This window comes from Zootoca vivipara, chromosome 14, assembly GCF_965207765.1.
Source record: "Zootoca vivipara chromosome 14, rZooViv2.hap1.1, whole genome shotgun sequence".
Taxonomy (NCBI): domain Eukaryota; kingdom Metazoa; phylum Chordata; class Lepidosauria; order Squamata; family Lacertidae; genus Zootoca; species Zootoca vivipara.
The window spans coordinates 6,129,299-6,141,705 of record NC_142597.1 but is presented as its reverse complement, the minus strand read 5'-3'; positions in this window follow the sequence as shown (position 1 = coordinate 6,141,705).

The window sequence follows — 12,407 nt, the reverse complement described above, 5'->3', positions numbered from 1 at the left end:
ATACCAATGACAAACTTAGTTGGTCTCTAAGGTGCTACTGGAAGGAATTTTTTTTTACTTTGTTTCAACCATATTATCAAAGTGCAGATGCGAGTCTAATGGTCTTGTGCTGACTGAGCTGAACGTTCTCCAACGAAAAATCTCTACTAATATCAGGGGGCTTCTCAACTCCAAACATAACTCCCCAAAAAGGAGATACCCAAAACAAATCAGGGGCCAACCAAAAATCTGTACTCAGAGCCCTGATCAGGCAAACTAGCAATACCTGCACTGCATACCGGTAGGAAGGACACCAAGCAGACAGGGACATTTAATGAGGAGCAGGCTTAAACAGCCATGCAACCCTCCCTCTCCAATAGGTTCAAATGAGCCACATTGCCACCCAACTTCCTTTAGGACCCAACCACCTGAGTCTCCTTAGGAGGGGAGTTGGAGTGTGAAAAAATTTGCTCCCTCACTAATGGGTGGGAGTGGCATTCTCTGTGTGGCAGTGTGTGTGGGAGAGGAGGAATTTCTGGTTTGCCAATCCTCTGCAGACTGCCAGAATGGTTTCTGAATCTGATAGGTCTCATAATCGGAGAAAATGGGATTTTTAAAGTAACAGTTTCTTTCTGCCTCCCCTTTACAATGGCCTGGCCTCCTGCCACATTTCAGATCCATGAGGGAAATGCTTGAGTCTGTGTCTGCCGGGCTCTTTACTTAATTACTTGAGTATTCTTTCACCCTACTTTTTGAGCTAGCTGGCTAAACAAAGCCCCTTACAAAGAGCTATAAAAAAATAAAAAAATCTGAACCCCAATAACCGTTTCAACAATGAAGCATAGAGGGGAGGAAGCAGGCATCCAAAGGCATACCAGCAGTCAGCTACTAGTAACAACACTGCTGATCTCAAAAGCCCTCTGAAAGAAGGCTGCCTTAATCTGGCATCTAACACTGTGCAGATGTGTAATGCGAGTCCCCTGGGGGAGAGGACTCAACAGGCTCTCTGGAATACATGACAGGTGACAATCCAAGGGACAGCCAGCTACTGTCACCTTCCTCTCTCCTGCTCCTGGGGCAGGTAGATCCAACTAATGCAGGGGTCCCCAAACTAAGGCCTGGGGGCCAGATGCGGCCCAATTGCCTTCTAAATCCGGCCCGCGGACAGTCCGGGAATCAGCATGTTTTTACATGAATAGAATGTGTCCTTTTATTTAAAATGCATCTCTGGAGTATTTGTGGGGCCTGCCTGGTGTTTTTACATGAGTAGAATGTGTCCTTTTATTTAAAATGTGTCTCTGGTTTATTTGTGGGACATAGGAATTTGTTCAGTTTTTTTTTCCAAAATATAGTCCGGCCCCCCACAAGGTCTGAGGGACAGTGGACTGACCCCCTGCTGAAAAAGTTTGCTGACCCCTGAACTTAGTGAAAAACATAGGAGCCAACTCCTAGGGGCTGAGGTCTCTTTGCCCTCCCAGTAAAATATTTGAGGGGGCTGGAGCCCCCCGAATTGATGGGCATTCAGTGTGTGTGTGTGTGTGTGTGTATGTGTGTGTGTGCACGTGTGTGTGTGCACGCGTGTGTGTATGTGTATGCATGCGTGCATGCGCGCCACCTCTTGTGATTGATTGTGCATGGCAGGGCTTACCTGGGTCCCCACAATATTTTATTCAAGTTGGCACCCTTGGACAGAGGAAGCCTACAAACGATATACTAGCCCAGGGATTGGGAACCACTTTCAGCCCAAGGGCCATGGTTGCATCTAGGCAGCCTTTTAGGAGTGGGTGGGGCCAGAGGCAAAAGTGAGCAGAGCAATACAGTACATGTGAATTTTACCTTTGTACAATTTCTTCACACTCACACATCTGTCTGTGTCCCGCGAGAAGGAGACACATTGTCAGAGATAGAGGAAACATTCCAGCCAAATAATGTCTCTGGTGAGGTCGGTGGCTTTGCAGGGTTGAGGCACATGGAAGGCCTGGAGAATGAGATAGAGAGGCCTGGAGGGGCAAATTGGTCCCTAGTCCTGAGTTTCCCCAATCCTGTGCTAGCAAAATACATGGCAAAATGACAAGCTATGTAGGGAAGAGCAGTCACTCCCATTTGCCCCAAAAGTGTTTCAGTGGAAGCAACTTCTTTCTCTTTCTCCTTGAGCAACACATGCTCCCACTACCCGTGATGGTCAGTAGAAGTGTGCAGCAAATATATAATCAGGAGCTCACTTTAAACTCCCAATTCTTTCTTTGAAGTCCTACCCATAACTGCCCCACACAGCTGACCTAATTAAATGACTTCAGGTGCGATGTGGATGTGGTTTGCCCCAAACAGCCTTGTGGGCTCAATAGAGAAGACTGGTGGCCCACCTGCATATTTTTTATAAGGCCCACAATGTAGTTTTGACCCTCCACATGCGCATGGACAAACAATCCTGTAAGCAGAAACTGATATAGTAATAATCAGTTTCTGCTTACAGGATTGTTTGTCCGTTTGTTTTTGCAAAACTTAACTCTGAAACATCTTTCCAACATCTGGAGTTAGACAGAATGTTACTTCTGAAAGCCAATGTGGTGTAGTTTTCAGAGCTTCAGGCTAAAACCACAGTGACCCAGGTTCAAATCCCCATGAAGCATTAGAAGAAATATGAATCTGCTGTAAAAAAATTAAAAAGTCTCTTTTCCCCATAACATCTCATACAATGGTGGCAAAGTGGTTAGTGTCTTGGGATTGAACCAAGGAGATCCACATTAAAGCCATCATTCTGCTATGAAGCTCTTTGGATGCCCTTGGGCCAGCCACTCTTCCTCAGACTAACTTACCCCACAGGATTCTACTGGTGAGGGCAGGATATATGCCCTGAGCTCATTGGAGGAAGGGTTAAATAATGATGCTTGTGCAATATTACTGGTGCAGTAAGAATATAAGTATAAATTTATAAAGCAAGCCATGCATGTTTCCCTCTTGGTTTTCAGAGAAGCACCCATGTTGAGTTCAGGCCAGCAGATCCATCTCTATTAGTCAGCTTTCCAATTTCCAACCGAGGGCGCCTTTAGCTTCCCTGTCAGCTGTATTTTATCACTCCAAAGCACCGAGTAAGGCTGTATCAATAAATTCTGTATTAGTGAAATCTGCAAAGAAGCAACAGTCTTATCTTAATTAGGTAAAATATATGATTCCTGCCACGATGAGACCAGGAACTAGTCAACCCTGCTAAAGACTAGTTTCTTTCTGTCCCATTTGTTTCTAAGTCTATAAAACTAGGTTTAAGGATGCTGTGTGGTGGGTGGTAAAAAGCATCACAACAGCACACACAGGATCATGCAGCAGCGGTGAGAAATGAGCTGTGATTCCTTTCTTCATGTTTGATCATATTTTCTTTCTCTCAGAGGCAACACTTTCAAAGCCATCAAAGGGATTTATATACCCAATGGGATTTGCTTCCCCCCAAAAAAATCTTAATGAGCTTTGAAAATGGGACATGTCCAGCCCTACATACATTTTGTTTGCTTTCAGACCCATTGTCAAAACTTGCTAATTAAAAGGGACATTGCAGTGAAGTCTCTACATTTTACTTTCCATTTTGTGATGAAGACCACATTGTGTTTTCTTTCATGAGAATGACAGAAAGTCATATGCAATGTCCTTTTTTCAAACTGAAAGCTTCATTTGAATCAGGGTTCTAGATCTTATGGATAAAACCTACAAAGTAAAGCCAATGTCTGTGAAAAGCCAAAGGAGAAATAGGAGGCCTTATTAAGTTATGTAGCTCTCTATCCTAGCTATGACATTTGATAGTACCATGGCTTGAACATCTCTGAGACTATGCTGTAGATGAGGCACAGGGAACCTGGGACCAGAAGTAGTTCATGGGAGATGTAAATGCTAGCTCCCCAGGAGGTGAATTGTGTTGCATATTGGAATGGTCAAGGGACAAGGGGGGAGGTCTGCATGGTGCAAACACACCAGAAAACTCCCAGTCCTCCTTCAGCTTCATTTGCAACACACTGATCTCAAGGAAAAGTTCATCTCACCTCTTATATACCCAACTAGTCACTGTCCACTGCAGGAGAGAGTTCCTGCATATACCATCTCATCAGGATAGCCAGTGCCAAATTTACGTATAAGCTAAACAAACTATAGCTTAGGGCCCCACTCTCTTGGGGGCCCCCAAAAAATGTAAAGGAAAAAAAACTGGGTGTACATTTCCAAAATATAAGATAAAAAACAAATAAAAGAAAACCTATATACAGCAACAGTGTTTTGTGTTGTGTAGGCTCCTATGATGTAAGTAATGGGCCCCGCCTGCTAGCCTGCTCCCTAAAATATCACTAGTTTGCTCATTGCTATATATACTTCTTCTTAATTGTATTTCAGTTCAACAATTACTTTGATGAAATACATATTTTGTTATGTGCAAATAGCTTTAGATACCTATTAGGTCCATAAATTACCATATATAGCATATATTCAACACAAAAAACAGTGACAATTTGTTGTTGACGAAGGACAGCTGGACATATAAAGGGCCCCATTACCTTCAGTAGCTTAGGGCCTCATCAAACCTAAATCCAGCCTCGAGGATAGCCATTCTGAACAATGTAGAATTTAGACATTTAGTGTAGCAGCCTCTGCCCCTTTGGAACTCCTATTACATGTAAGATAGCTGCCATATCTGCCATATTTTTTAATATTTAAAAACAATCGTCATCCCTAATTTACCAGGGATTTCGCTGGCTGCTGGCACACCCACTAGTTTCCACTCTCTATGTTTTGATCTTAGGAAGTATGACTCCTAGGATAAATGTGACTGTGTTCAGAAGAAGAGTTTGTGAAAACATTTTAGTACACATGCAACTGCTTGACAAAAATGTGTTTTGTGTGCATGTTCTGGGAAAAATCAACAACAGGTACTTGAAGACAATGAAATTTATTTCAGCAGGAATATGGAGACATAATTTCCCCCAGCATGCACTTTGGACACCTTTCAATGTGTGCATTTTTTTCGTGCATTGGTCCATGCAGTAAGTACTTCTCATATGGATATTGGTTTATGGAAACTTTTCTTTCTACAATTCTCTCTTCCTAATTTACTTAGCAATGCTGGAGGGTTTCATTTTAAGCAGGTGGATACAGAAGCTCTTCAATCATCCTTGGAACAGATGACAGCTTCATTTCAGCCACAGAAAACCCAGCTAGATCCCTACCCTCTCTTCGTTGACTTCACAGTTTGAGAGTTGGCAACAGCTGGCAGCTCCCTCCTATGGATTAGTTCCACTGGATGCATTTAACCTTTGGGCAAATGCAAGGTCTTAGAAATATGTCTGTGTTCTATGATAGTTTAAACCACTCAGACACTTTTATTGTTTCAGCCAGAAGACCATATTGGGCAGCAGAAAATACAATGACTTAACACGTACAAAAATAACAATTAAGCAGAATAAAATAGCTACCCAAAGTTATTTAATCCAAGTTTCTTAAAAACAATCACTCATTCAGAATTCTGCTGAATGAGTTGCTCCATTCTAAAATTTCTAATAGTTGCCCTTTTGGGTGGCTAATTGGGAATTTTGTGGGAGATTCCCTGATTGGCCTTTTTTGCCTACTGTACATTGTTGGGTGATCTTATGTGTTATTGGAGAAGCATTTTATGTATTTGGCTCAACTGGCATTTAACTGGCAGGTGAAATGATGTAAGAACTGTTTAGTTAAACACCTGAGACATTATTGGGTTAAGGGCACTCTTTTGTCACTCTCCACTGCCTTTCACTTGTGGAGGGTCGATGGGGTGTCTTTTAGGCTTGCCACATACACCAAGGTGAATGCTGGTCAGTGGAACCACAATGTGTTTTTCAGGTTCACATACCAAAGGTCCACATAACAAGGAGGAAGAATTTCCATCTAGTTCTTTGCTGTGCAATTGCAGATTGCAGCCGTAAGCATGCCCAGGAGATGGGAGGAATCATCTGATTTGGCTAATCAGTTTTTGCAAATCCTCTAACTTGTTATAGTTACAGGTAGGTAGCCGTGTTGGTCTGGATCGAAGTAAAATAAAAAAATTCCTTCAGTAGCACCTTAAAGACCAACTAAGTTTTTATTTTGGTATGAGCTTTCGTGTGCATGCACACTTCTTCAGATACCTGGTATCTCATACCAAAATAAAAACTTAGTTGGTCTTTAAGGTGCTACTGAAGGAATTTTTTTATTTAACTTGTTATATTTTAGGATAACAAATATAATCTGCTTTCACCATACTTGTTGCATCTCGAATCTTCTTTATCGGTGTGATGGCAAAAATACATGCCTGAGATGTGGGTGGCAATGTGGTCTAAACCACTGAGCCTCTTGGGCTTGTCGATCAGAAGGTTGGCGGTCTGAATCCGCACAACGGGGTGAGCTCCTGTTACTCTGTCCCAGCTCCTGCCTACCTAGCAGTTCGAAAGCATGCCAGTGCAAGTAGATAAATAGGTACCGTTGTGGTGGGAAGGTAAACGGTGTTTCTGTGTGCTCTGGTTTCCGCCATGGTGTTCCATTGCACCAGAAGTGGTTTAGTCATGCTAGCCATATGACCCGGAAAGCTGTCTGTGGACAAACGCCAGCTCCCTCAGCCTGAAAGCAAGATGAGCGCCGCAACCCCATAGTTGCCTTTGACTGGACTTAACCGTCCAGGGGTCCCTTACCTTTTAGCTTTACCTTTTAGACAATGAGAGTAAAATGTATTAAAAAAATGTATATCTAGGGCTGCATCCAAAATTAAACTAGCAGACCAGTGAGCTTTAATTTTTCACAACAGAGGGATCCCATGTAACAGCTGTGCTAGCAGAAACTCCTTGTGAAGCATATTGTGCAATCTATTGTGTAGCAAAGTTACCAGAAACCAGTTTGTGAAATAAGTGATATAGTGCACATATGGTTATGGTTGGGGGCAAACTGATTGTAAGGGATGCTGAACACCCTCTATGATACAAAACATTTTGCCAGAGGAACAAGTATATCATGAAGTGATTTTAACAAAGTGCCACATTGGATATAACCCTTCACTGGAAAGGTATATTAAAAAATAATGCTAATTTTATTACATGTGTGGTTTTTCTTAAACCACAAGGCAGATTGATGCGGAAATGGGGTTGAAAAGAATTTGAACAAACATGCAAAGCTGAAAGTCAGATTGCTCTGTCCATCCCTGAATTCTAGGCAACAGAACTCCTGGCTCCATCCCCAGGAGCGCCTTATGCTTTCTGTCCATAATGCATAGCTGCCAAGTTTTCCCTTTTCTCGCGAGGAAGCCTATTCAGCATAAGGGAAAATCCCTGTAAAAAAGGGATAACTTGGCAGCTATGCCATAATGGCCCCTTGGTAGAATAACTATTACAGTATATAAATTCTCCCACTCTTTTCATGTTGATCAAAATGTATATTAGTCTTTCAGATTACTGTATTGCTAAGATTTGCAAGGTACAGATGGTGGCACCACCTTGCTTGGTGCCACCACAGGTCGGACATGATGAATATTCTTTGTCGCTTGTTATTTCTGGAGAGGTTTTTGTACATTTCATGTATGTGTGCTCAGTGAAGGGGAGAGGAGGGGGGGAACCACAGGAGCCTTCATTTTAATTTGACAGACTCCCCAGGCCACCCCTGTTGCCCTTTAAAATGCAGTTATAGTCAGAGAGAAAAATGACTCCATGGAAGGTAAATGACATGGCAAGCCCTATAATTTCTCTCCCTCCAGGACCCCCAGAAACCTTTTTCTTTTTTCCCCCTTTTCTTTTTTTGAGGGTCTGTGTTTAGATCTAGGGAATGCATTTCTAAAGTGCTAGGGTGGCTATTTTTTGGGGGGGGGGGGTTCATGTTTTCTACCCAGTGCTGACTCTGTCTTATGTGGTGGAGGGAAAAACAGCTGGAACTGTTAGCTGCACACAGAAATGGAATGACTTTGTAAAGTCACACTCAAATCTACAAATCTGTGCATGCCTCATACCATGGGCAGTATGTTCTATGCTTGTTTAAAAGGTAATTCTCTGAGAGTTATAAATACAGTTATTCTAGTTTTGCTAGTTGTGGGGAACAATTATAAGAAAGCTATGCAGGACACTGACTTCAGTCAACCATCAGTCAGTATCTCATTAAGCCACCCATGTGGTTTCTGAGTTGTCTTCAGGAAGTGTCCTGGAGCATATATCTGAATGTTTCCTTTTTAAAATATTTGAGATTTTCAAGAACCTTAATTGCACCCCCACCCAGAGTGAGACATGTAACATGCAGTAAAGCACGGCCCACAAGTTATTAAACTCAAACTCATGATTTGTAGCAATTAAACACGTGTGAGCTTTTGCTGTACAACTACAGGAGCTGCCTTATTGATAGAACAAACATATCCCAACACTGAGTGTGGAGTAGTCTGATTCCTACCCTCTTCTCCATAGTTGCACCCATTCAGATGTCGAGGGGCATTTCTGAATCACTTCCTGAGGCACCACAGCTCTCTGTAGGTGAGATGAGTTGGTTCCAAACAGAACCTGAACTCCACAGCCTATGTCCCAGCTCTCAGTAGTAAATATTGGGAATGCCTCATCCCCACCATAAAGGTGAATTGGAGTCCTAGTCAGTGAGGAGGTGAATTCTCTTTGCTCCTCATAAAACAGGGTGGGGGGAGTGGGAGGGTGATAATTAAACACACAATTTCACCTACACTTGAACTCACCCCTAGCAATTAATTCATTTTCGTTTCCTCTCTAACCTCCCACCAGTCTTCCAAAATAGAACTCAGTGATGAAACTTGGACACACTGGCATCCTATTGTTCCTCAGAGGAACTGAAAGTGGCCTCCAGCAATTATTCCATTTTAACACCATATCAACCCTTTGAGGCAATTGAGGCCAATTGATGAACCTCGCTTCCGGGGTTCAGCATATACAAGCACACTAGCTATCTGCCACCCCTATTCCACTCGCCCTCTATAAGTTTAATTGTGAACAGGGAGCCTCCTGTATTTTTGGAGGGATGGGGTTCTAAACTGCAGCTATCCATCATGAATATTCATGAACAATGAATGAATACTAAAGAACAGAGGTGGACATAGACTAGTTTGGGGGTTCACTAGTAGATCTCCAGGTCATTTGCAGTAAATCAGCAAGGGTTTCTAACTCCTAACAGCTTAATAGTAGCAAAATAAATAATAAATTTGTTTTCCCCATCTAAATTAGACTGCTGAAATCAAGAAAGTTTGGGGAAACAGGAATAGAAGTGTGAGTGCAACTCCTGTTCTACTACTGAATACAAATTCCTGGGTTTAACATGTGCTTATTCTATGCCCCCTTTCCTGAGCCACTATTTTGTACCAGGGTTGGGTTGGTGAACCCCTGCGTTCTAATGAAAAAAAGAGTAATTTTTGGAAACCTAAAGTCTGAGTACCACACAAAAAAAATATCCATTTCATTTAACTTTGTTTTCAAATACTGCTGCAGGAAACACAGCATTTCAGTTTTTTATTAAGAAATGACTACTCCTGTGAACTCAGCCATAATTCACCTTATTTCAGCAGCATCCACAGCATGTGTGCGTGCGCATATACAGTATATATATATATATAATTTAAAAGTTGCTAATTTCTGGTTGAAATAGACATTTAACCTTTTGTCATAAGGTTAATCGGGCCTATTAGCATAAGTTAATTAGACTAATTAAGTTGGTTAGCATATTCTCCTTAGTCTTTGCCAAATCTGGGGAGTTAAACTCTGCAATAAATCTATTAAGATCAATGATGATTTTATGCTATTGTTAATTTGCTCGTATTCTGGAGGGGTAATCTATTTGCAATCAGTCCTGCTCTAAATGGATCTGTCTACTCTCTGTTCCAAAAGGATGGGTTGACTTGATCATAAATATTGTAAGCAAGCATAGACTGTTCTCTGCTGATCTCAATAAGTGGATGTGATTTGTAACACTTAATTGTCCTCGTTTTCCAAAGATGAGGTTACCTATGATTTTTGCCTTGCAGCTTTGTCTATTTGATCAGGGAAATGCTGTGATCCCAATATAGTCACACACCCATTTCTGATTTTTGCTGTGGGAGGACAGGTGACACCATGAGCGCAATGTCATAAGAATGTAAGAAGAGCCTGCTGGATCAGACCAGTGGCCCATCTAGTCCAGCATCCAATGCTCACAAAGGCCAACCAGATGCTTGGAAGAACAGAAGAGTCACTCTAGGCACTTGAAGACTTGAACTCTGTATCCAGAGATGTGAAAGCAGAGGTGTCCATGCAAGCCCCATCCCCATGTCCCTGTGCGCATTGACCTACAAGGTCAGACCATTCCTGTGTTGAGTGGGAAATGTCTGCAGGGGGCTTTTACTGACCTTAGCTTGAGCATGAGTAGAATTCTCTACACAACAGATAAAACAGTCAATCCTGGAAGGCGCCAGAGCATACACAAGTGAAGGCAGGCTATCTCCAGTCAGAAAGGGTAGAATTCTCTGCAGAGAGACAGAGAACAGGATGCATCACACTCATGCAGACAGAGGAACCACCCTTTCACTGTCCCTGTCTTATCTGAATTGAGCTTCATTTTGCTGGCTTTCATTCGGTCCAATACCAAGGCCAGGTGCTGATCCAGCACATCCACTGCCACAACTGCCTGAGCTGTAAAAGAAAAGTAGAATTGTGTATCATCAGCATCATAGCTGCCAAGTACCCCGTTTTCCCCGGGAAACCCCTGTTTTTACTTACCTTTTCCTGGTGGTCCCCCGTATCACTTTGTCTCCCGTTTTTCTCCGTTATTTTCTCCTGCCGGCGGCCATTCCCCCCCCCCTGATTTGCCCTTCTATGGGCACAAAAAATGGCCGCCGGCGGCTTCAAAATTCGCATCTACGCATGACCGGAAGTGCGTAGATGCGACTTTTGAAGTCAGCGGCGGCCATTTTTGGTGCCCATAGATGGGCGGGGCGACACCGGAAGTTGCGTTGATGCACTTCCGGTCATGCGTAGATGCGAATTTTGAAGCCTCCGGCGGCCATTTCTTGTGCCCATAGAAGGGCAAAGCGGCACCGGAAGTTACGTCGACGCAACTTCCGGTGTCACACGGCTGCCGGTCCTGGATTCTGCAGTCCGGGACTTGAAAGGTAAGATCAGCATACTGATGACAACACACTCCCATACTCCAGATGACCCCACTGAGTGGTTTGGTGTAGATGTTAAACCTCAGAGATGGGTCAAATCTCACCTTAGAAAGATGTGACAGCACTGGGGGAAGGGGAATTAATTTCATTAAAACCTGTTTGTTGATGTTATTTCTGTAGCAAGAAAGTGATTCTGACTGTATGTTCTTAAAACAGATCTGGATACTTGCCTCCCACTGCTGCTAGCCTGTTCTTTGAATTTTCTTCTCCCAGTGGAGAGGATTGGAGGCTCCTGGATGAAATAAGCTGGAAATTCACAGATGGCTTCACCCTGCTGGAAATCAGAAGGGGGGCATTACAGAACATCAATCTGACCTCTCTCCAGCATCCTTGATCCAAACTTGGCTCTTGCTCTTATAAAATGATGTCTGTTTGGCAAGGTATCACTGGAGAGAAAGCATATCAGTACACTAATAGGGATATTAAAAAAAACTTGCTGGGATAATTGAATTCTTAGAGTGGCTTATGTGTGTTTTTCAGGCTGTTTCTAGGTGACTGTATAATAGCTGAATTGTATATTATATGCATTATAAAAATATAAATGTACACGTAACCCTCTTTTTTTCCCAGGAGCCATTTTGTGAAAGTTCTGTTAGCTTTTTTTTTTTTTTTAGTGATACAGTGGTTTCACCCTCAAATTTCAAAGACTTGAAGATGAATCTTTACTTGCAGGATGGCAACTATTAACAAGAAGTAGCATGTATGCATATCAAGTCCAATACAATGCATTTCTCTTGCAAGAGCCCAAGAGAGGTTCTTTTTGCTTCCAAAACTCCTTCGTAGCAGTGCATAAGTTATCAGTCCACAGCTTATCTACCCTCACAAACTCCTCCAGACACAGCATCTGCTTGAAGTTCCCACAATCCCACATTCTTGGTCAATGAAACAACATCAAGATCACCAGCCAACCTTCAATTTTCACACTTCCTATCTAAAACACACACTCACTTTTGAAGGGAGTTAACAAATTAATAAGGCAGCATTTCTGAGACTGCAATTGGAGTCACCTGCATTGCAGCTGTTACATTACATTAGATTACATTACATAGGTTTTCTAACAAGTTCTGGGGGTGTCAGTCACACAATGGACTGTTGCAGGGGCATGACATAACATAAAATGGCTGTTCTATTTTTTTAAAAAAAGCAGCAAAAGAGGGAGGGACACAAAATGTGGGTGGCGGCCTCTGCATCAGCCACCATCATTCACAGAAAACTAACATGGAAGGCAATGTGGGTGTTTCAGCCCTAATCTATA